This window comes from Panulirus ornatus, chromosome 17 (genome assembly GCF_036320965.1).
Source record: "Panulirus ornatus isolate Po-2019 chromosome 17, ASM3632096v1, whole genome shotgun sequence".
NCBI classification, from domain to species: domain Eukaryota; kingdom Metazoa; phylum Arthropoda; class Malacostraca; order Decapoda; family Palinuridae; genus Panulirus; species Panulirus ornatus.
Genome location: NC_092240.1, coordinates 15,358,701 through 15,385,015, shown reverse-complemented (window position 1 = coordinate 15,385,015; position 26,315 = coordinate 15,358,701). Strand labels below are relative to the sequence as shown.

At 46.3% G+C, this 26,315-nt stretch overlaps 1 protein-coding gene across 1 annotated transcript in view; it reads right to left on the bottom strand.

The window, feature by feature from the left end:
* The window catches only part of LOC139754572 (uncharacterized), a 241,207-nt gene that overhangs the window by 194,915 nt on the left and 19,977 nt on the right, over positions 1–26,315 (bottom strand). The gene's annotated exons all lie outside the window — the stretch shown is intronic.

Sequence of the window (26,315 nt, the reverse complement as noted above, 5' to 3'; positions counted from 1 at the left end):
CCTTCAGGTCATGACTGGAGTAACCCAGGTCATGAGTGGAGTAACCCAGGTCATGACTGGAGTACCTCAGGTTCATGACTGGAGTCCCTTAGGCCATGACTGGAGTAACCCAAGTCATGAATGGAGTAACCCAGGTCATGACTGGAGTCCCTTAGGTCATGACTGGAGTAACCCAGGTCATGACTCATGACTGGAGTAACCCAGGTCATGACTGGAGTCCCTCAGGTCATGACTGGAGTAACCCAGGTCATGACTGGAGTCCCTCAGGTCATGACTGGAGTAACCCAGGTCATGACTGGAGTCCCTCAGGTCATGACTGGAGTAACCCAGGTCATGACTGGAGTCCCTCAGGTCATGACTGGAGTAACCCAGGTCATGACTGGAGTCCCTCAGGTCATGACTGGAGTAACCCAGGTCATGACTCATGACTGGAGTAACCCAGGTCATGACTGGAGTCCCTCAGGTCATGACTGGAGTAACCCAGGTCATGACTAGAGGAGGAACCCAGGTCATGACTAGAGGAGTACTCCAAGTCATGACTGGAGGAGTACTCCAGGTCATGAGTGGAGGGGTACCTCAGGTCAGGACTGGAGTACCTTAGGTCACGAAACGTTTGAAGCTGATCATGATCCCTTTATCAGATATGACAGCAAACGTTGGCTGTTACACTATCTTGCCCGATACAGCTGCATCCATCCTGATAAAAACTTGTACACCCCTCTTTGAAAATGTTTACAGCTGCATCCCTCCTTAGAAACGTTTAAAGCTGCATCCCTCCTTAGAAACGTTTACAGCTGCATCCCTCCTAAAGAACGTATACAGCAGCATCTCATTAAACCTTTGCAGCTGCATCCCTCCGTAGAAACGCTCACAGCTGCATCCCTCCTTAGATTTGCTTACAACTGCATCTCTCCTCAGAAACGTTTACAGCTGCAACTCTCCCTAAAAGCGTTCACAGCTGCACTCATTAAAAACGTTTCTAGCTGCACCCCTCTTTAAAAACGTTTACAGCTGCATCCCTCCTTAGAAGCGTTTACAGCTGCACTCATTAGAAACGTTTACAGCTGCATCCCTCTTTGAAAACGTTTACAGCTGCATCCCTCTGAAAACGTTTACATCTGCATTCCTCCTTAAAAATGTTTACAGTTACACCCCTCATTAAAAACGTTTACAGCTGCATCCCTCCTTAATAATTACGTTTACAGCTGCACCCCCCCTTACAAACACTGACAGCTGCACCCGCACTTAACAACGGAGACAGCTGCGACCCTTCCTCACAAAGACACAAGGACAAATGCACTGCCATCTGCTTCGTATCAACCACAAAACAACACTAACATTATACCTCATTAACATCCACATTATCATCACTAATAATATCCGTTTCCATATGACATATTTATCAGCACCACCATCAGTTTGGACCAGCTTAACAAGGTCGTTCGCGACAAAATAGCTGCATATATCCATAAATCTAATTTTGGCCACCTTTTACATAAGGGAAGCCAGGGTGGTAAGTTCGCCATAGGAACCCTTGCCAAACAACTCTTGTTTGCAAAACTGAGACCTAATCGTAACATCATTTTTTTCTTCTTCTTTTGTTGAACACGATGGTACGACCTTTGGAAAGTAGACTAGGTTACCTATCACACCCGAGAGTCGTTACCACCACCGTGCTGTTGGGGCCACCCCGTCGTGTTTTTAAGGGTCGTGCGCCTCTTGTGTTTACAGGCGGGAGTGCAAACAGGTTTGTTTGTGTTCCGGGCTCGGCTTCAGCTGATGATTCGCTTCGGCGTCTGACCACTCGACGCATAATCTTAAACACCGACTACAAAACACACATGGACGGCCTCAATTTAAATTGGTAGAAACGACCGTGTACGACTTACGTAAACAAACAATTACCACCAGTGTGTGTGTGTGTGTGTGTGTGTGTGTGTGTGTATGAGAGAGAGAGAATTCATCCAAACGTTACATAATCCTCGGGTGTTAAGACCCGATTATATTACGTCCGTCTTTACTCTTATATCAGATTATGTCAAGCCGTCAGTGAGACGCTATTACCACGGGTGAAATGTCGACACTATCTTTCCCGTGGAAGCAGCTCCAGCACCAGCAGGAGCAGTAGTAGTTGCAGGAGCCCTAGTGCCAGGAGCACCTTGCTCCCCTTCGTCTCCCCCCACTGATAGACATGACCTTACGTCACCTCTCCGGTTATCTTTCCATATATAAATGAAGGATAAAAGCAGTTGTCCCGTTGGTAATCTCATAAAAAATCATATATATATATATATATATATATATATATATATATATATATATATATATATATATATATATATATATATATATATATAGAGAGAGAGAGAGAGAGAGAGAGAGAGAGAGAGAGAGAGAGAGCCACTGGCTTTCGAAATGACGCCAGATAACCGAGTGACTGGTTATCAATTTTATGCCAGCTAAGATGGGAGGAGGCGGAGGGGGGCAGCTGCTGAGCTGTTGGGAAGTAGTCCTTGGTTCATTTTCTCTCTCTCTCTCTCTCTCTCTCTGCAGACATGAAGAGGATGCGATTCTTTCGTTTCACGAGCAGCGGTCGCGGCGCGTCCGGCACTGCTTCGCCCCTTCTAAGGACGGTGTAAACAATGTGGGTCCTGCGGGATCAAGTTAGAAACAAGACTTGGCTCACGTGCTGGGAGACCAGGTGTTATGGTCGCCGCCTTGACGCCAAGGAAGTGCCAGCTACTTCCCTTTGCTCGTTCGTTTTTCTTTTCTTTTTTTTATGCTCGCTATTACCAGAGCCAGTCCTCTTTTTTCTCTCGGCTGAATACAAACGGAGGCACTCGTCAGATACTCAGTAGCTGGGTGGAATCATAGTCCAGAGTAGCGGACGTCTGATAAATGAACGCTGGAAGCTGGAAATTAGGGTCGAGTTGTGGGATATCGGCGTGGCGAGGTGTCGCAACTATCTGTGGCTAATGCTGCCATATACGTCCACGTGGCGCCACTTCTCATGTTTTATGTATAAAAGCGACCTGTCACTGGCTCCTTGGGGGAGGATGTGAGGACCTGGAAGGATGGTGGCAGATGGTGGAATCCTGCAAGTCCCAGACGTCGACGGTGAGAGAAGTCCACGGAGGACCAGATGGCGCGCAGTTTGAGTCCCTTTGAAGAGCAAATATAGCCTAGCAGACGATGAACGTGCGTGATTTCGCTGTCTGTCTGTCTGTCTTCTGCTTCTAATAGTCTCCCTGTCTGTCTGTCTGTCTTTTGCTTCTCATAGTCTCCCTGTCTGTCTGTCTTCTGCTTCTCATTGTCTTCCTGTCTGTCTGCCTGTTTTCTGCTTCTCCTTGTCTCCCTGTCTGTCTGTCTCTTTCCTTTCCAGGTTTTCGTAAGAACAGTAGGCCAGCCTGGCGTCAGCTAACACACACTGACGCCACAGATGCTAACCCAAAACATCCGTCTTTCTATTTATATGTTGACATTAGTCACCATGAGCAATACGTTGTGACCCTTTCGGTACTACGGTCTTGCCTCTTTACCCAAAGGTCGTGTCCCGACGTATCCTAAGGTTGTAGCGTCATGCCCATGGTGTGGAAAGTCGTATTCAGGAGGTAGAGATCTCTACAATCTACACTTCTAGAATTTGTCAATCGGGTTCCCGTAAAACTACGCGTCTCCCGGACGACGCAACGAAGGCACAAGACTCAAAGACTTGCTTAAAGACTCGTTCGTCCATCCAGTTCTTGGTCACCCCTTCGTTAAGCCCATTTTTCTGTTTGGTGTACGGACGCCGCACCATGACACTAAATGGAGTGTATGACAGGTGATAGACTGGCCACACGGGGGAGCGGGGGAGGGAGTCGAGACTCCTGGAAAAAAAAAAAACGAGAGTGGTTAAGGAGGAGTGTGAAAGAGGTACTCGATTGTGGGGTGAGGAAGAAGGTAATGGATGAGGGGGTTTCAAAGGGGATTATGGGTTGGGTAAGGGTGGACAAGGGGCGAGGGATGACCGGAAGAACAACATTATGTCATCAAAATCCAACAAATAAACTTCCTTCAGAGAAGATGAAGGTTTTGCTCATTCTGATCTTCTTATGGAGGTGATTCCTGCACCTGCCACAGAGAGGTCATGACTCAGGAGATACGTCTGGTGGTGTCCCCACCACACACACACACAGGTCCCGTATCTGGTGGAGGACAGGAGCTCTCGAGTGACGCTGGCCGAAGTTGCGTCAGTCATCCTCCTGCCCCTGACACCGGGAGAGGAACGCCGGCTGATGCTGCGTCAGCCTCTCCAGCCGCGCCACTGCCAGGCACCAGGGTAGTGTGACGTTGGCGGCGTATGGGTGCGTCATCCATCCTCTCATCCGTGGCACCACCGGGCGCGCGAGGGGGATGACCCACGTGTCACAACGCTCGTTATAATTGGCTCAGGCGCCCCATTGTTTCCTGTTGTCAGCCTCGTCAGGCACTTGAAGTGCTGGTGGCGCCGACATGACCATTGAGAAATATTAATGGGGTCAGTATTCCATTAGGCGGTCTGATGATGAGGGTTTAAGGGATGGGGTGGGGAGTGGTAGGGTCTCTGCTCTGAGGTTTTAAGGGAGGAGGGTGGTCTCTGCTCTGAGGGTTTAAGGGGAGGAGGGGGTGGTCTCTGCTCAATTAGATTAGCGTGATGACCACATTCCACACTGACCTACATGGCATCACGACACTGTAATCTTCCTCTGCTGCTCCAACTGTGACGCTGGGAGGAAGAAGCACACGAGAGGCACTGACATGCTCTGGTGCAACAGGCTACAAACAGTGGTCCAGCATACGCAATTATGTCGCAATTCTGGCATGATGGTGGCCACAAGCGACGTTTCTTCTTCGCGATGAAAAAGGGATTTAATTTCACCCCCACGCCAAGGGTGACCGCTTCACCAGTCTGGTTGGTGGCGGGTCGTGTTGGAGGAGCAGGATATGTTGGCGCAGTGGCTTGTGCTGTGGGTGGGAGCGTGTGTGTGAGGCTGGATAGTTTGGTGTGGGAGGTCCTCTATTGCTGTGGGTATCATGGAGTACCGGGAGGTACAGGCGAGGAGTTACTGGAGGGGTGAGACGCCGGGATGGGGAGTTACTGGGGCACTGTGAGCGGCCGGGGAGAATCCGGTGGGTGACTGATTCGCCATGGGTGGAGACTGGGGCGTGAGGTCTGGCCGTGGGGAAATCGTATGGGTGAGTGAGGCACTAGGGTGGAAGTCCTGGAGTCTGAGGTGTGGCTGGCGGGCGGTGGTAGTGGTGGTGGTTGAGGCGCCGGGGAGGATGTGGTGGCGGTGCTGGAGGTGGTGAGGGATGGAGAGGCGTGGTCCTGTGGCGCCACGGGTCGAGGTTGGCGGCGGCGGTGGTCATGGAGGGTCAGGGGCGCCGCCGACGACGACGCCGCCTCCGGGACGACGGTGCCCTTGAGTTTCGGCTGAGGGGAAGGGGGATGGTAGTGGCGGGCGTCCGTCTGTAGGGTTAGAGGAACAAGTGTGTGAGGTGCGGGGTGAGGGAGGGAAGGAGAGAGAACGTTTGGTCTATCAAGACAGAGGAAGCAGCCAATGAGACGACCCATCAGTCGAGGCGCCCCTCCTGTTGCTGGTCAGCCGCTGACATAACCACAGCCGCTTGTGATGGTGACCAGGAGGTAAGTTCTGGCTGGGGAGGCGTCCACTTGCTGCCTCCTCCCGGAGGTTCTTGTTACTGCTGATGCTGGTGCACTCTGGCCACACTCAGGAAGCACTAGTGCTGTCTGGCCACACTCAGGAAGCACTAGTGCTGTCTGGCCACACTTAGGAAGCACTTAGTGCTGTCTGTCTGGCCACTCAGATGGCATCAGTGGCTGCCTGGCCTTTCAGAAAGTATGTGTTGTAGGACCGCTCAGAGAACACATCTTTTTAGCCATTTGAGAGAGAGAGAGAGAGAGAGAGAGAGAGAGAGAGAGAGAGAGAGAGAGAGAGAGAGAGGTAGTTTCACTTGTTGATTACTGAGGTCATGTATTATACCTGCCGTTTATAGAGTGAGGACATGGCTGTGTTATGGCCACTCAGCCATGTCACTATCTGGAGGGCCAGATGTCTACAAGTGCTTGCCGGACACTCGGGGGGGAATATCGTTGCTTGCAGGCCAGCTCAGAGAACATCAATAATCATGCTATGTCAGAGTCAATACCTCAACTCAGCAATGTTGCTTGCTGGCCACTAAGAGAACGCTGAGGCTTGCTGGCCACTCAGAGAGCATTATTTTCCTCGTCCAACACTCATCGAGCATTGTTTGAGTCAGCAGCAGCGACGGCCTGAAATCACGTTTACAAACTCTCCGTCCGGACGAGGAGGGGTAGAATTTCTTCCCAGTGAAACATAAACCAGGTGTCAGCCTTGCCACATTTTGGTGCCGTGTGTCTAGTGCCAGGAGAGGGTCAAGTCAATGATGTGTTAATGCCAGCCACTGCCCGAAGCTGTTTATCTGGCTCGACAGAGTGGCCACGGACCTGAGAACCTCGTGAGTCATGGATGTTGGCAACGCTGCTGCTATTTGTTTACATGAAGTATAGTAACGTTTGCCTGACGTGAGGAAACGTTTGCCTGACGCGATGAAACATTTTCGTATATCAAAAAAACGTTTGAGTCTATTGATAATGTGGTCCTTTGTGTTCATGGATCACAAATGAATATAAAGATGAATAAAAACATCTATTCACTCAGTGGCATAAGTCCCTTTTAAGAAGTAGTGGGAGTCGACAGCTGACGAAGGTGTGATAAGGTATCAGTCACTGGGGCTTTACTATCTTATCCTGAGCATCAGAGATGAAGCAAGCATGATATAGACACGCGTGTTCCTCACTTGCTTTCGTTGTGTCAGTACGATTACGGAGCCGATATCAATCCACTCCTGCGAGGTTAGTCACGTAGACTCGGAGTTGTGAAGTCTTCTAAGCACAGGTCTTCCTGTGGATGGGAGGCAGAGCTCTGTGGCAGCCGTTCGTTCATCGATGTAGGATGAATACCAGAGACAGAGACAGTGTACGAGACAGTGGTGCAATGAATACATACACAAAGACTCGAATCGTCAGGTAAAGAAGTAATGTATCTAGTGATGGCATTTCAAAGACCGTCTCAAAGAAAAGGGTCTTCAACCCGACGCACGCAAGGCACGTCTCCCTCATCTCCCAAGCGTGGCCCGCCCGTCAGAAAGTACCTTTTGCGCTACCGCCCACAGGATAAGCATGGGAGGCACAATAAATCAATAAGAGAAGTATGTTTATAATCGAATGTTAATTCCGTGTGATGGACAGTAACGATGGGTTGGGCTCAAGCCAATACGATAAGAATGAAGCACATTGTATATACACCTGTCTATCTATCTATCTACCTATCTGTCTGTCTGTTTATTGGAACTATCCTTGAGCAGGGTGGTGGTACGACCCTCGGGTATGATGAAGGCCAGGTCGTCCTACACAAAGGTCGTACACTATCGTGCTCAAGGGGTCGTACCATCGTGCTCAAGATGTACGTACAGTCTCTTCAAGGGGTTGTAATGTCGTGCTCAGGGGGGGGCGGTCGTACTCTCGTGCTTAGGGGGTCGTACTGTCGTTCTCAGGGAGGGTCGTACCTTCGTGTAAAAGGGGTCGTACCGCCTCTCTTGAGACATTCCGGAATGAGAAGCTAAGCATCAACGGGGGATGGGGGGGTGTTAGTTAGTACTGGTCAAGCTAACACCCAAAACCTGACTAGACCCGACCAGACCGGTCGATCTGGTAGGTCAGGCATCCAGCCACTCCCTCGACCTAGCGAAGGTTGGTTGACTGGCTGGTGTAAGACGCCCCCATCCCCCCTCCACACACACACACACACACACACACACACACACACCCAAAGCCCCACGCTATATTTGGTTCCCTTCCTCACCCTTTATACTGACCCTATATACACACACACACACACACGCTCCGGTCAAGTCGAGTAAACAAGGTGAAAATGCGACCAACATACATCATACACAGAGAATCATAAAGACACTATATAAATTATATAAATCGATTCTTGCTTTCCTCATACCCGCTGGAGGAGAGTGGACGAGGAAGGGTGTGTGATTTGATGGATCTAGTGACGTCCTTAGGGTCAAAGGCCATTGTCTGTGTGATCAATTTCCGCCTTTGTGTAACTCTTTTTTTTCCCCATTCGTTTTCTTTCCTTTCGGATGAGAATATAATTATCTTGAATGTTAGAAAATGGAACTGAGGTAATCTGCTATTACACAGAGCCTCCAGGTACATACTGAGATGAAAACAATGGTGAGTAACAGATCATGAGTAAGATAGAGTAATGACAGGTTACGCATGATGTACGACTGCTACAGGTCATGAGTAAAGTCATGAGAAGTCACGCATGAATTACGACTACGACAGGTCATGAGTAAAAGGTACGACTCGTACAGATCGTGAGTGAGGTACGACCATTACAGGTCATGAGTAAGGCACGACTACAAAAATAATGAGTAAGGTACGACTAATGCAGATTATGAGTAGGGTACGACTAATCCAGATTATGAGTAAGGTACGACTAATACAGATAATGAGTAAGGTACGACTGATACAGATCATGAGTAAGGTACGACCATTACAGATCATGAGTAAGGTACGACCATTACAGATCATGAGTAAGGTATGACTCATAAAGATTATGAGTAAAGTACGACCAGTACAGATCATGAGTAAAAGGTGCAATTATCATTGATCATGAGTAAAGTGCGACTGCTACTGATCATGGGTAAGAGACGACCACTAAAGGTCATGAATAAAGCATGAATATCATTACAGATCATGAGTAAGGTAAAACATTGTACATCAGGTCATGATGATGAACATTCAACTACTCCAGGTCATAATGAGTAAGTTGCAATTTCTATCACAAGTCATGAGTAAGGCAGGACTACTATCACAGGTCATGAGTAAAGCACTACTAATCACAGGTCATGAGTAAGACATGACGTCTATCGCAAGTCATGAGTAAGTTACTACATCTGTCTCAGGTCATGAATGAGTTACGACTTCCATCATGAGTCATGAGTCAGACATGACGTTTGCCACAGGTCGTGAGTGAGGTACGAGGACCATCAAAAGGTCATGAGTAAAGGTGAGGTGAACCATCACAGTCGTAACTCATGGGGAAGAGGTACGACTCCCACAAGTCGTGGAAGGGAGTTCCACCACTTACGACGTCGTAATGCAGCGTGATGAGTCACTTGGCTTACGACCGTAAGTACGACTTCGTCGTCAGCGTGAAACCAGGGCGTCGTTACGTGTCGTGTTGTAAAGGGAGTTTTTACGACGGGTTTTTTACGACGATGGTTTGGCAAAATGACAGGTCTAGCGCCGCGTAGCGCTCACCGCCCATCGCGGGGGAAATAGAACGACGAAGGATTTAGTCGTGTGAATTTACGTGGCTGTCATGTGTTGTGTGTGAGAAGGGGAAGACATGTTTTGTGTGTTTGTGGTCTAAGAGCAACTTGGGTCAAAGGAGTGACACTTGACAGTCACGGAAGTGCTGGTTTTCACTTGCACATCCGTCACTAACACCACCACCGCCCCCCTCGCTCCTCCTGACGACACCAGAGAGTTCAGGTAATACAGACACCCGCCACCTCATTCGATGGCTGCTGACCTACAACCACGTACGTACCTAACCTAACCTAACCAACCGAGAGAGAGAGAGAGAGAGAGAGAGAGAGAGAGAGAGAGAGAGAGAGAGAGAGAGAGAGAGAGAGAGAGAGGAAGCACAGCACTCATTAATGGAGCTAACTCCTTAACCACAAATTACTATGAACTCACTCACCACCGCTAGAACACACACACACACACACACACACACACACACACACTCAAGACACACTTAAAATGTTTAGCCACGAATTTGTCTCTCACTCAAGCACTCGTTCGTTCCCCTCAGCTGGAAGTACAAACAGACAAACATCCCTCCATATTAACCAAAATGATGATGTGTTGACACAAGCCGCATCCACTTCGTTAAGAGGTTTCATCGTTAATGTAAGTAATGTCTCCGGCAAAATTGAATGTTTTTATATCATTACTAATGTCGCACTCAACACTCACTCTGTCCTGCAGACGGGTGTGTTGTGGTGATCACTTTGCGACTCCAGCTTCTGGCTTGCTACGAGCACTGGACACATGAAACTGTTCGTGGTAGGCCGGGTGGATCCGTCCAGCCCACTTCCATAACTTGCCGTCATCAGGTCAGGTCAGGGAACCAATGAGAGTCCAGGAATGACTGTAGTCGCCTTCGCTAAGTACCTAGTTTGGTGCTCCGAGTGTCCAATTGGCCCTCATGTTCTGAGGAGACTGGTTCAGGGTTGGTCGTTTGGAAATAAACTCATGCGTCCTTTTTTTTTTTCGTGAATATCTATCTATCTTTTCGTGAACATCTATCTATCTATCTATCTATCGATGTATCTATATAAGAAAGACATGAATGAGGGTCGAATCTTATTCCGTCGTGGAAGGAACTCAGTCATCACACCACAGATCATAGAAGGAAACTGATCATTACAGCAGTTAGGTTGCTCATGATATGGGACACGAAATGCTTCTGATCTCCCTGTGTTGAGGGGCACGCGCATCCCTCTGGCTCCCCACCATGACTGCGCGGGCTGTTGTTATCATACATCGGAAGCTAATTGAGACTTGGCAGTAGTAAGTATATGTGACATTTCCTGAGCTAGTGTCCAAAGTGTATCTCACTGATTTGGCGATCACAGAAAGACTCGTCGTAGTTCACTCGAGGTTGATATTTATATACGTATATACCCCGTCTGAGCCATTACTACTCGTTTTGAATAGGCTTATCGACGACTCTGGTTGTTTTTGATGACGATGTTTCAACGCTGGAGTGATGGTGGTATCATATGCGTGGCAACATGGAGTGATGGTGGTATCATATACGTGGCAACGTTGCAGTGTGGTGGTATCATATACGTGGCACCGCTGGAGTGATGGTGGTATCATATACGTGGCACCGCTGGAGTGATGGTGGTATCAAATGCGTGGCAACGCTGGAGTGATGGTGGTATCATGTGCGTGGCAACGTTGGAGCGATGGTGGTATCATATGCGTGGAGGCTGCAACTGGTAGCTCTCTGCCCACAAAAGGTGTAAACAGGAGAACTGGGGGACCAGTATATGGGAAGTGCCATTTCGGGAGAGGGTAAACGTAGGTTCTCCTGCCACCACATCTGGCAGCGTCACTAATGGTGTTTATAAGACACCACACACACATACTCTCTCTCCGGTCATCCTGTGTGGTTGTGATTGCAACAGTTTTATATCCCATGCTATGGAGAGGGACACAGAGGAGGTTATTAGTGTTGCGTGTTGCAAGGGTCTGCTTTTAAAAAAAAAGGTGTTGGTCTTTTTACAATGAGGAACGGAGTAGGTCATATCTCGAAGACCAGGACGTGCACAGCTCCCACTCGTATATCAGTTTCCTTTTGCGTCACTTTCCACGTACTACGTATTTTTGTAACGTGTAAAGGCAATGGCATTCTTAAGGTTAAGTGTAAGTTGGAATGCATTTGATCATGGAAGAGGGAGCTTGGATTCCATTTCGACTTAGCTTAAGTGTAATGCCACCATAAAACAGACAACAGGTGGTAATATACACAGATGAATGGACCAGTGGACACCCGAACGAAGCTGTTTGTGATAGCAGAGGAAATGACAAAGATAAACGTTAGTGTGGGAACTGAAAACAAACAAACAGATAGCAGGAGACGTGTGTGTGTGTGTGTGTGTGTGTGATACGGGGAGAGAGTTTTACACTCGTGGTTGCTCCACCTCTTAACGCGCGCGCGCACGTGTGTGTGTGTGTGTGTGTGTGTGTGTGTGTGTCAGTGATATCTTCTAGTCCTTAAATGGTCGTGAGTGAGTGTTGCAAACATGCTTGTGGAAGCTCTTCTGGCCTTAGGTAAACCTATGTAACAGAGGGCTGGTTGTGGCTTGGATGGCAGTTAGTTTGGTAGTTCGAACGTCAGTTCCTAGTATCGTCTGTCGGTCTCTCGGTTGCCCTCGGTTACTAGCTAACACTCGAGCTGGACTTCGAAAACCACCCCTTGAGTAAGCACGACGATTCATACCCTCGAGTACGACAACTTTAACTCTCGAGTACGATGACTTCATGGGTAAGTAAATGAACAGGGCACGAGGGAGCCAAGGAAACTATGAGAATCTGTATTTACGACACAAGTATTGTCGTGGTGGTGGTGGTGGTCGTCGTCGTCATCGTCTTCGTCGTCGTCTTCGTCGTCTTTAACGGCTCTTTAGCCTATAGCACAGGCCCTGGACACACACACACACACACACTGGCCACCCTTCGTTCTCAATCTCTCTCGACACCTGGCGCTCTCCACTGAGGTTTATGGTCGTCTTGCAGTCATGGAACTTAGAAAGAAAAAATCAGCTCGTCTTCAGTTCCTCAAGCCATTGACGTCACGACGAAACTTAAGACAAAAAAAGGAAGAAAATAATAACCTTGAGACCAGAGCCCTGTGAGCTACATACCAACCAGAGATTGAGTAATGGTAGAGGCGAAATTGGAGATTGAGAATGTTAATAGTCAGATACATCACCGATGAATTGGTGAGTTAGTCAGACTTTCCCGAGCAGATGACTTGTATGACATGACGAGATTGAAGTTATTAGGTAGTTAATCACTCGCACTTTATTGATTAGTTAGTTGCATCCTCGTGGTAACTAGTTTGTTAGTTATGATTTATTGAGTCATTAACCTCTGGATTCACTATAACCGTGGTAGTTAATGTTAGAATTCTTATACTTCTCTGATGGTGAGTTACAATGTTAAACTGTGGGCAACTGGATGAGGTTAAAGTGTACGAGGTATCAGAAACTCACATTAGGTTAGCTGACGAAAAATTATCTGAAATCAGATGTTAAAGTTACGTCCATTGTCTCCTGTAGTCATTTTTCTGTATTACTCCTGATGTTGTCTGTATGTCTCCTGTAGCCACTGTATCCTCCCTATTTGCTGTACTTTTTGCTTTACTGTTCCATTCATCATGTAGTGTGCTCCGTGCCTGGGCCTTGCATTCATCGCTGTGGGTCACTGGTATGGTTTTTTCCCATGACATAACAGCCACTGCTGCTGCTGCAGAGGCCAAGGTATGTTGTCTGGTGTCTGGTGGCGTTAGAAAACCATAAATAGACGTCTGAAATGAGAAACGTAATCACGCTTTCACAACCACCCCATAAAAAAAAAAGATCAAACACGCTTGGAAAAGATATATCTGTTTGGCAGCGGACCAATTTCCTTCGAAAGTCTAATATACGATATGATTTTTTTATATATATTTTTCTGGTGCCTGGTCTCTCACATGTGGTTTCCTGTTTACTGAAGCCTCTCTAGCCCACGGCCAAGGTTTTCGAAAACATTTTCTGCTTTTAAGACTAAAAATGGTCTTTCTGGTCCCCAAATACGGAAGGTTTATGCCCGCCCACATCCCGTGGTGGGCGGGCCTGACGTGGCTCTGGTCGTCTGTCCCGGGATGTGGACGACTCTCCCACCACCTGGTCAGGTTAGGTGGGAGATGGACGACTCTCTCACCACCTGGTCAGGTCAGGTAGGAGATGGACGACTCTCCCACCACCTGGTCAGGTCAGGTAGGAGATGGACGACTCTCCCACCACCTGGTCAGGTCAGGTAGGAGATGGACGACTCTCCCACCACCTGGTCAGGTCAGGTAGGAGATGGACGACTCTCACACCACCTGGTCAGGTCAGGTAGGAGATGGACGACTCTCACACCACCTGGTCAGGTTAGGTGGGAGATGGACGACTCTACCACCACCTGGTCAGGTTAGGTGGGAGATGGACGACTCTACCACCACCTGGTCAGGTCAGGTAGGAGATGGACGACTCTCCCACCACCTGGTCAGGTCAGGTAGGAGATGGACGACTCTACCACCACCTGGTCAGGTCAGGTAGGAGATGGACGACTCTCCCACCACCTGGTCAGGTCAGGTAGGAGATGGACGACTCTACCACCACCTGGTCAGGTCAGGTAGGAGATGGACGACTCTACCACCACCTGGTCAGGTCAGGTAGGAGATGGACGACTCTACCACCACCTGGTCAGCTAGAAGTTGGGTCTACTCTCCCACCACCTGGTAAGGCCAGATGGGAGTCGGGTCTACTTTCCAACCACCTGTTTAGACAAGAGATGGTCTAGGTTCCCACCACCTGTTCAAGTCTAGCATCGGAGGGATAATAAGAGTTATTCATCTCTTGGATTACGAGCATAAACCTCGACAACAAGAGCCTTACCCTTACTCACAAGCAAATCTAAACACCCTTATCCTCCCTCCCACTTAACCTCCCATTCTACCTCACACTTCACCTTTGAATCGCCTAACACAACGACATCATCTGCATATACCATGTAACGTGGCAATCATAGCATAGATCTGTAACTTTCGATGTATGACTGATGATTTCAAAGTATAAAAAGGGAATGAAACGAAGTTCTACCATCTTGTTCCCATCATATAACTACATTTTAATCCCTCAGTGTTTTCCCTTTAGCTCGACCTGTTGACAATCTATACCCTACACCACGCGGGGTTCGACCATATCATCCTGCTCCGTAATACAGTCGATTGATATTCTTAATCATATGAAAAGTTCCTCATGAACGGACCGCCCTTCCTTTATTCAGTTAAGCAACAGTTACTGATTAGCCATACCAATCGTCCAGTAATTATGGTTCGGAGGTAATTATTCGCGTCCGATCTTAATCAGTAGTATGCTACTGCCAGGGAGGATGTGGCCAGCATCGCGGGGGTCATTGTGGCCAAGTATTTGGCCAGAGACGTGGGATCGTTGTGGCCAGCAACGTGGGGCCGGTGTGGCCACGAACGTGGCCAGGAGCGTTGGGTCGGTGTGGCCAGCATCATGGGGCCGGTGTGGACAAGGTGTGAGTGGGTCGAGGGAAGGACGTATAAGGTGATGGTGTTACTACTGCCTAGAGCAGGTGAGTCATGCGGCGTATTTACGATGCCTAGGTACTGGTAGCTTGTGGTCTACCTAGGTCTACCGACCAGTAGGGCGTCGTCTACCTAGGGCTGGTGTCCTTTTTTGAGCGTCGCCTGCATACGTCCAGATGGTGGAGTAGACATTTTAAAGGTATTGTGTTCAGTATGGTGTGGTCTGCCCTACTTCTCGTAGGGTTAGGGTATGGTTGGGGCCTGCCTGGTTCCAATAGGGTTAGGCTGTGTTGGTTCGGCGTGGTCTATTTCCCTTTATCGGGTACAGATTATACGCAGACGTCGTGGAGTGTGGCTTGCCTCAGACCAACACCATTAACGAACCATAGACACGTAAAAAACATACACAAGACTAATCACTCGCTTTACAGATGCATATAGACACAGAGACACACACGACCAGACAGACAGACAGACAGATGAAAACATAGACACAAGCGTCTGAACGTAGTCTCTCTCTCTCTCTCTCTCTCTCTCTCTCTCTCTCTCTCTCTCTCTCTCTCTCTCTCTCTCTCTCTCTCTCTTCCAGATGAGCCGCCTCCTCAGCACTCCAGTCTTGATGGAAGCAAGACACAAAAAGACAAGGGTCTTGTCATCCAGCCGTGTGTGTCTTGATGCCTCCTTGTGTATGGCCGGTGTTCTGTGTGTTCCTCCTCACACCCCGTCCCTTGAACGGGTCTTCGTATGTTTATTTCTTAGGACTTTAAACACGCATAAACAAAACCTTGTAAGCGAGGATTTAACGATTCTTGTGGCCTCTTCTGTCCTCGTTAATCAAGTCTGTATGCTTGTAGCTGAGCCTATACGGTGCTTGTTATGAACTTAAGGACACTGGACGATTGTAAAAGCAACACGTGATACAAAAAAAAAAAAAAAAGATGTTTGTTCTAATGAGAGACAGAAAGAAATAATGCATCTAAATAACGAAATGTTTTGAACGAGCTTTTTGTGAAGCGAGTGACTCACGAAGTCACTGGCCTCCGACGAGACTTAAATGGAGAATGATAAGGATAAGGGCGAGGTCAAGCCGGCCATAACTGAGCAAGGTCACTGAGAGACAGACGTCTCAGATAATGATCCAGAAAGGTCGGTGTTCATGACGATGTGGGTCAGTGTGGCTTGGCCCTGGAGCAGTGGGGGTTGGTGGGGGCTGACATTCCAACACAGAGCGACCTGCAGGTCACCCAGGGTTCCAGTGTTCAAAGGTTCCAGGGACGAGCAAAAGTCTACATCGACGATGGAAGAGGAAAAGAATAAACTAAAGACTCTTTTTTTTTTTTTGAGAGGGGCAATTCATATGAAGCTGTTAGGAAAACATGCGATTCGTAAAGAGAAAAAATGATGGTACGATTGTTTGTTGGGAGATGTTAAGGCTAACCTGGTAGCTTAGTTTGAATTAGAATGGCCAACACTACTGACACGTAGGGAGGAAGATGGTTCCGGCCATCACTTCAAACACTCTTAAGTGAGGAGGGTAGTACTTCCCTGGGCGCCTGCTGTCTACAACCTACTGACACGGAGGGTGTAAGCAAGATGGTTCCGGGCCATCACTTCAACACTCTTAAGCCAGGAGGGTAGCGCTTCCCTATGCAGCTGCTGTTTACAAACCAACCAACGAGGTGTGGCACATTGACAGAGGAGGTGTGGCGCAGTTATCCTGAGAGAAACGTCAGAGGGCCACAACCCTGGTGACCCCTAGCAACATACAGCATCCCAAAGTCTGAGAATACAATTCTCGAGGAACACAAGATGACAATTGGTCAACACACCACACCCTCCCATCACTCCACGTTGAGTGCCTCGCCTCTGAGTGTACAGCCTAGCGCCTCTTTGTAAGCCTGTAACTTGTAATATCACTCGGTCACTAAAGGCCTGGTCCCTGGACCTCCTCGTGCGTACTGCGTATCCATATTTTTTCCACTGCCAACCCACAGCATGGGTGGAAGTGCACAATAGATTTGTCGCTTCTGCTGACAAAATCATTCATTCTGTGATGTATCTATGAACTAAATCTATGATGTTTATAGAAATGGAACTATAGAAAAATAACCTTTTTTTTTTGTCGCGTATCTTCAAAAATAAGTGTATGATTACGATTATCATGAAATAGAGTAATGAATATTGCTGGGAGTCGAAAAGATCCTATAGAAATACTGAATACTTTTCTTCCTCTTCAATCACGAAAGTATTCATTGCATTTCGAATGATTCTTTCCTCACTCTAACTCTGTTTCATCTCTCTAAAGCTCTAATTAACATTAGGACGAACGAAGGAGCGACATCAATTAGAATTAATGAAACAGCGACATCGTCTCCTCAACGTGATAAGCAGTGGCGTCAGCCTCACTTGCTAACGAAGCATTGAGCCGAAGCTGCTCCGAGACGCTGGTTCGATTATTGCCACTGACGTCAGCCTCATTTCCTATCGAAGCTTCTCCAAGACGCTGGTTTGTTTACTATCGGTGACGTCAGAGGAGATCCGGGTATTAGTATTTTTTGTGTGATCGGAAATTCCGTACGATTTTTTTTTTCTCTATAGCTGAAATTTGAAAAGAAGAAGAAGAAGAAGAAGAAGAAGAAGAAGAAGAAGCAACGCTTCGAATTTACTTTGGAAAAAAAAGAATGAAATCGTTCAAAGTTTTGACCGTAATGAACTCGTGTTTCGAAACGTATTATAGCATCGGTGCTGAGGTTCGTGGCGGGCCAGCTGAACACACTGGCCTCACCCTAGCTGTTGGATCAGCTGCTCCATACTGGATGATCTTTCTCACGTTGATGAGTCTCCCTCATCTACACTGATAGATTTCCCTCACCCACACTGATGAGTCTCCATCACTTACACTGATGACTCTGCCTTATCTACACTGATGAGTCTCCCTCATCCAAACTAGTGAATCTCCCTCATCCACACAGAAGATTCTCCCTCACTCATACAGATGAATCGCCCTCACCCTACACTGACGCCTCACCCACTAGTCAAACTCATCTCATGAACTTCCTTTTTCTACTTTCTCTTCTTCCTTCCTTCGTTACTTCCTCTTCCTCCTCTTTCGATTCATCCCTTTCCACTATCTTCTTTTTCCATCTCTCCTCCTTCAACATCTACTCCTCTCATCCTCTCTCCCTCCTTCTCTCTTGTTATCCTTTCTCCTTACCCCTTCTTCCTCCTCCTTCTCGATTCCCTCTAGCCACGCATACACCTCCAGCATAAGTCGTGTCAGGAGTGGCACCTCACCCCTGGAGCACGACTGTCTGTCGTCCCTCTAACATAGACCGTACAACACTTTGACTACTGTAGCCTCTTGAACAAGACCGTGTTGTGTCGTCCCTTGAACACGACTTTACGACCCTTGGGTATGATGTCCTGGCTTTTGATCTCACCCTTACTCCGGTCAAGTCAAAGGCCAGGAGACATCGTATCCTAAACAAGTGGTCTCTACCCTTGAATTACCTAGCGGTAGACGGTTACGTGAGTTCGATCAACACCTGAAAACATACGACCATCAACCCCGCTTATCTTAAGGGTCTGGTGTCAACATTTATCACCCACGATGTATGGTGGATTGGACGGCTTTTTTCGGTGTCTGTCTTTCTTTCTGTCTATCTGTCTGTCTGTCTGTCTATCTGAGCAATAACTCACGAAACGGTGGTACGAAAGTCTAGACTTACGAAATACTAGGGGACTGACCTCGACATTGTGTCTGTACAGTTATGTTCTTCTCATAACTACCCGTCCGTGCCACACTGCTGCTGCTGCTGCTGCATCTTCACGAGCCACTTCCAGGTCACGCATGATAGTCGCACAGGATATCCGCTGGTTAGAGAGGGAAGGTCAAAGGTCAAAGTTCAGAGTCAGGTGGGGGAGGAGAGGGGTCACGTAACTGGGTATAAATGTTGACAAAATAGCTAAAATGCGTCTTGGTATGTCCGGATTTACATTAAATACAGCCAGTGAATTGTCTCATAATCAGGTCTTGATGTACCTCAACCGTTGCTATAACTTTACAGGTCACTGGATCTCTCTAAGGTCAGGAGGTCACATAAGTCGGGCTTAACATGCGTGAATACTATGACAGGATAAGGTCAAGTGGGCAGTGGAGTGAGATTTGACATGACTTGATCACATGATAGGATAAGGTCAAGAGGTCAGTTAAGGAGGACCTGTAATGCTTGAATACCAAGAAAGGATAAGGTCGAGAGGTCATTTAAGTCAGTAGGACCTCATTATGGCGGAAGACCAAGACGGGATAAGGTCAAGAGGTCATTTAAGTAAGACCTGACGTGGTTGATCATCATGACACGATAATTCATTCTTTTTCGTTCATGGATTATAAGTGGTTCAGTCCAGAGTTTCGAACCGTTCAACTTTCTTTCGAACTGGCTCTCGTGTTCCCGTTTTCTGTTTCAAATAGTCACCACTGTTTTCAGTTCGGTTATTCTACACTCACTAATGATAAGGTTTGTGAATGTGTTCCGAATTAAAAGAGATCTCAACCATTCCTGACGTGGTCTGTGATTTAGTAGAAACAAGTTTAAATCAAAGAGAACGTTTGTAATTTTTGAGATTACTTCTAAGAATCTCGAAACTTTTCATAAACCTTATTGTTAATGTGTGACTGAAAACAGTGATGCCTATATGAACCAGAAAACTAGAACATGAGAGACCATTTTACAAAACCTTTGACGGTTCGAAACTCATGAATGAACCACTATGTATATATAGAGGCACCTCCATCCTATCCTTAAGGAGACCAATGAGCCACCTTTCTCTATCCCTCTCTCGTCAACATAATTCTCCAATTTCTTCTCGACGTCAGTTGAAACATAGTTCTTCAACGCTGGTGGAAACTGATTCATTATGATAATAACTCATCAACTGCGGGGGTTGAGGGAGTGTGGGGGGGATGGGTGGATAATAGCGAGTACTTAGAATAACTCGAGAGTCAATCGACTCTACCAAGCACCAGCTTCGATACTGTATGAGAAAGAGTCAACAAATCAGAGTTCCTGAAGTGTAAATACAGTTCCGCTCATCTGGGGGGAAAAGATGGAGTGATCCCTCCCTCCGTCTTTCTAACCACACAGTCCCTGGTGATGTGTTAGATGACTTCACTCCTCTGTGGTTTTGAACCCCAGAGTGTGTGTGTCTTGGTGGTCCAGTGATCAAGCGGCCCAGATCAAGTGTTGGGAATGTTTGGCTCACGATTCCAATCAGGAGGTGAACGAACCTGCGGATTTGTGGATCCTCCTCTGCCGCCTTGCCTGGTGATAGAATCGTCTGTCTGCCTGTCTGCTTGTCTGTCTGTCTGCCTGTCTGTCTGCCTGTCTACTTGTCTGTCTCTAACTCTGCCTTTTCTGTCTCCTTCTCCAGCAATTACGAGGCGACTGGCAGTTTCGGTACGTCTTCCACAAAAGGACAGCCGCTCTCTCCCCGCACGTCACCACGGGACGTACTCTGCAAACCACTCCGTTCCGCACGCCCTCACCGCGGGACGCGCGGCCACTAGTTCCGCACGTCGTCACATGCGGCGGCGGCTACTTGCGGATGCGGCCTCACGCCGCATCGTCAGACTTGGTGAGGTGGGTGAGTCATGCCAAGCCAGCCGGGCCGGATACTGTGGGGATATTGTTGATGATCGCGTTACCCAGGGCAAGCAGGGGCGCCAGGTCCGTCTCTCTCTCTCTCTCTCTCTCTCTCTCTCTCTCTCTCTCTCTCTCTCTCTCTCTCTCTCTCTCTCTCTCTCTCTCTCTCTCCTTCTCTGTCTATCTGTCCATCTATCAAGGGCTATAACTTAACAGCGAGTGGCGCCGGCCACCGTAAGAGGGCCTGATCCTGGTGGGATCTCGTCCCGCTGAGGTGAGTGAGGTTAGAGAGAGAGAGAGAGGGGGGTCTTCAGGAAGGAGGTCTTCGCCGCCGCCCTCGTCGTCATCGTCGCTCAAGCCTGGGGGTCTCTCCTGCTGGTGGGGATGATGGTTCCTGATGGTATTGCTGATGATGGAGATGATGGCGGTGGTAGCGGTCGGTGGTTGGGGGCAATGGTGTTGTATGTGATGGTGTTGGTGGTGGTGGAGGCGTTGGTGGTTGGTGTGGTGGTGGTGGTGTGGTGATTGTTAATGGTGGTGGTTGGTGGTGCTGGTGGTGTGGTGGTTGGTGGTGGTGTGGCGGTTGGTGATGCTAGTGTGGTGGTGGTGGTGGCGTGGTGTTGATGTGGTGGTTGGTGGTGGTGTGGTGGTTGGTGGTGGTGATGGTGTGGTGGTGGTGGTGTGGTGGTTGATGTGGTGGTTGGTGATGGTGGCGGTGTGGTGGTTGGTGATGGTGGCGGTGTGGTGGTTGGTGTTGGTGATGGTGGCGGTGTGGTGGTTGGTGGTGGTGATGGTGGTTGGTGGTTGGTCTGGTGGTGATGGGAGAAGTGTGGTAATCGTAGCGGCACTGCAGGTGAGGTTGCTGCTTTCACAGGGTCAGTGCCGTCTCACCGGCCGGCCGGCCTCCCTCACCATGGCACTCTCTCCCAGTGGCCCATGCTGCCTCCACCACCGCTGGTGAGATGCCTTATGGCACTCTTACTACTACTACTACTACTACTACTACTACCACAACTACAACTACTACTACTACTACTACTACTACTACTACCACTACTCTCACCTCTGCTACTGCTACTATACGGTACTATTTCTACTACTACTACTACTACTACTGCTACTACTACTATACTACTACTACTACTACTACTACTACTACTACTACTACTACTACTACTACTACTACTACTACTACTACTACTACTACTACTACTACTACTACTACTACTACTACTACTACTACTACTACTACTACTACTACTACTACTACTACTACTACTACTACTACTACTACTACTACTACTACTACTACTACTACTACTACTACTACTACTACTACTACTACTACTACTACTACTACTACTACTACTACTACTACTACTACTACTACTACTACTACTACTACTACTACTACTACTACTACTACTACTACTACTACTACTACTACTACTACTACTACTACTACTACTACTACTACTACTACTACTACTACTACTACTACTACTACTACTACTACTACTACTACTACTACTACTACTACTACTACTACTACTACTACTACTACTACTACTACTACTACTACTACTACTACTACTACTACTACTACTACTACTACTACTACTACTACTACTACTACTACTACTACTACTACTACTACTACTACTACTACTACTACTACTACTACTACTACTACTACTACTACTACTACTACTACTACTACTACTACTACTACTACTACTACTACTACTACTACTACTACTACTACTACTACTACTACTACTACTACTACTACTACTACTACTACTACTACTACTACTACTACTACTACTACTACTACTACTACTACTACTACTACTACTACTACTACTACTACTACTACTACTACTACTACTACTACTACTACTACTACTACTACTACTACTACTACTACTACTACTACTACTACTACTACTACTACTACTACTACTACTACTACTACTACTACTACTACTACTACTACTACTACTACTACTACTACTACTACTACTACTACTACTACTACTACTACTACTACTACTACTACTACTACTACTACTACTACTACTACTACTACTACTACTACTACTACTACTACTACTACTACTACTACTACTACTACTACTACTACTACTACTACTACTACTACTACTACTACTACTACTACTACTACTACTACTACTACTACTACTACTACTACTACTACTACTACTACTACTACTACTACTACTACTACTACTACTACTACTACTACTACTACTACTACTACTACTACTACTACTACTACTACTACTACTACTACTACTACTACTACTACTACTACTACTACTACTACTACTACTACTACTACTACTACTACTACTACTACTACTACTACTACTACTACTACTACTACTACTACTACTACTACTACTACTACTACTACTACTACTACTACTACTACTACTACTACTACTACTACTACTACTACTACTACTACTACTACTACTACTACTACTACTACTACTACTACTACTACTACTACTACTACTACTACTACTACTACTACTACTACTACTACTACTACTACTACTACTACTACTACTACTACTACTACTACTACTACTACTACTACTACTACTACTACTACTACTACTACTACTACTACTACTACTACTACTACTACTACTACTACTACTACTACTACTACTACTACTACTACTACTACTACTACTACTACTACTACTACTACTACTACTACTACTACTACTACTACTACTACTACTACTACTACTACTACTACTACTACTACTACTACTACTACTACTACTACTACTACTACTACTACTACTACTACTACTACTACTACTACTACTACTACTACTACTACTACTACTACTACTACTACTACTACTACTACTACTACTACTACTACTACTACTACTACTACTACTACTACTACTACTACTACTACTACTACTACTACTACTACTACTACTACTACTACTACTACTACTACTACTACTACTACTACTACTACTACTACTACTACTACTACTACTACTACTACTACTACTACTACTACTACTACTACTACTACTACTACTACTACTACTACTACTACTACTACTACTACTACTACTACTACTACTACTACTACTACTACTACTACTACTACTACTACTACTACTACTACTACTACTACTACTACTACTACTACTACTACTACTACTACTACTACTACTACTACTACTACTACTACTACTACTACTACTACTACTACTACTACTACTACTACTACTACTACTACTACTACTACTACTACTACTACTACTACTACTACTACTACTACTACTACTACTACTACTACTACTACTACTACTACTACTACTACTACTACTACTACTACTACTACTACTACTACTACTACTACTACTACTACTACTACTACTACTACTACTACTACTACTACTACTACTACTACTACTACTACTACTACTACTACTACTACTACTACTACTACTACTACTACTACTACTACTACTACTACTACTACTACTACTACTACTACTACTACTACTACTACTACTACTACTACTACTACTACTACTACTACTACTACTACTACTACTACTACTACTACTACTACTACTACTACTACTACTACTACTACTACTACTACTACTACTACTACTACTACTACTACTACTACTACTACTACTACTACTACTACTACTACTACTACTACTACTACTACTACTACTACTACTACTACTACTACTACTACTACTACTACTACTACTACTACTACTACTACTACTACTACTACTACTACTACTACTACTACTACTACTACTACTACTACTACTACTACTACTACTACTACTACTACTACTACTACTACTACTACTACTACTACTACTACTACTACTACTACTACTACTACTACTACTACTACTACTACTACTACTACTACTACTACTACTACTACTACTACTACTACCACGATGAAAGAAAATGTGGCTAAATACAAAACATACCGAGAAGCTGTATTTTGGTAGGAAGCAAAACCTTAAAGACTCCAAGCAAAAGAGAAAGAAGACAATGAGTGCGAATATAGCTGACCAGGAAGCAGATGGACAAATATAGGACAACATGCGAGACATGAATTTATATTCATTTAATAACAACTTTAAAACAGGCTGGTGACGCCGATACTTAAGGTAATGATAACCTTTGTGAGGATAATAACAGTCATGTGGGTAACACTCTTACAACCCTCCATCCTCCCCTCTCCTGTCTGTGGTCACATGCCAGCCGCTGGTTCCTACACCCACCCATCCGCCCTGAGTGTCGGTGAATCCTCTGGCGTGAGGTGTTGTCTGGGTGTGTAGGTGTATGTGTGGTTTTACTTATGTGTTGTGGAGAGGAAGATTTTACCCTAGTGTTGCCCCGTCTCTTAACCTGGTATATATATATGTATTATGTCTTTACTCTTATGGATGTATGTACACACACATATACCTCTGTATAAACCTGGTATCCATTCTGCCGACGATCTTCAATGGGAGGATGAACAGCTGGGTGGACTGTGGACTGGCTGCCGCGACCAGGATTCGAACCAGTGCAGGTTTGCTCACAGGCGGCCCGTGCATGCGTGACGTGACGGTCAGTAACGTTAACCGCTACACCACGGAAGCCCGTGTGTGTGTGTGTGTGTGTGTGTGTGTGTGTGTGTGTGTGTGTGTGTGTGTGTGTGTGCAATTTACGTATTTGAACACTCAAGTAAAAGAGAGAGAATCAAATACAATTCTAACATCAACCAGCAGATAATGTGCCTACTTTACTATTCTCCTTACGTAGTTCTCTGGCGAGGAGCTGGGTATAACTACCCTTTTCCCTTTGCACTATAACTTCCTCCAGCGGCATAGCGAACAACATGACATGTGGCACGACACACGGACCTACACATTCCAATCACATATGTAGCGAATTCATCAGGAGATCCATGAGTCTTTAGAAGGATCAAAACCCTTCATGGGTCGCGCGTGCGTCTTATTCTTACTGACACTGTGCTTACAAAGCGCTACATTTCCTGACGCTATGCAGGCGGCACAGGTTAGCATCAACTCCCCACAAATCAGAGGGACCCACGCTTGGGGTTCATAATCCCAGACGGGGTTTTGCTGGCAGCAAGGCGGCCCACATCCAACCCATGTGCTCATCCTCCTCATACTCGAATAGAAATCAGTATTGGTCCTTAACAACCATTATACCAATCACCACCAATCATTCTGATTCGTAGGGGAGCTACCAGTATAGTGTTAACAGAATCCTTTATAAACCCTAATCTCACGAGCCATGACCCCTGCTTTGCGTATATTGCAATTCGTGTTTGGTTAGGGTGACGTCTGTTTGTGACGCTACGACGCTAAGATGGTGTAATACGAGCAAGTATAGTCTACACACACACACACACACACATATATATATATATATATATATATACATATATATATATATATATATATTCCTATGAGTCCACGGGGGAAAAATGAAACACGAAAAGTTCCCAAGTGCACTTTCGTGTAATAATCACATCATCAGGGGAGACACAAGAGAGAAATATAACAGTCAGTTGATATACATC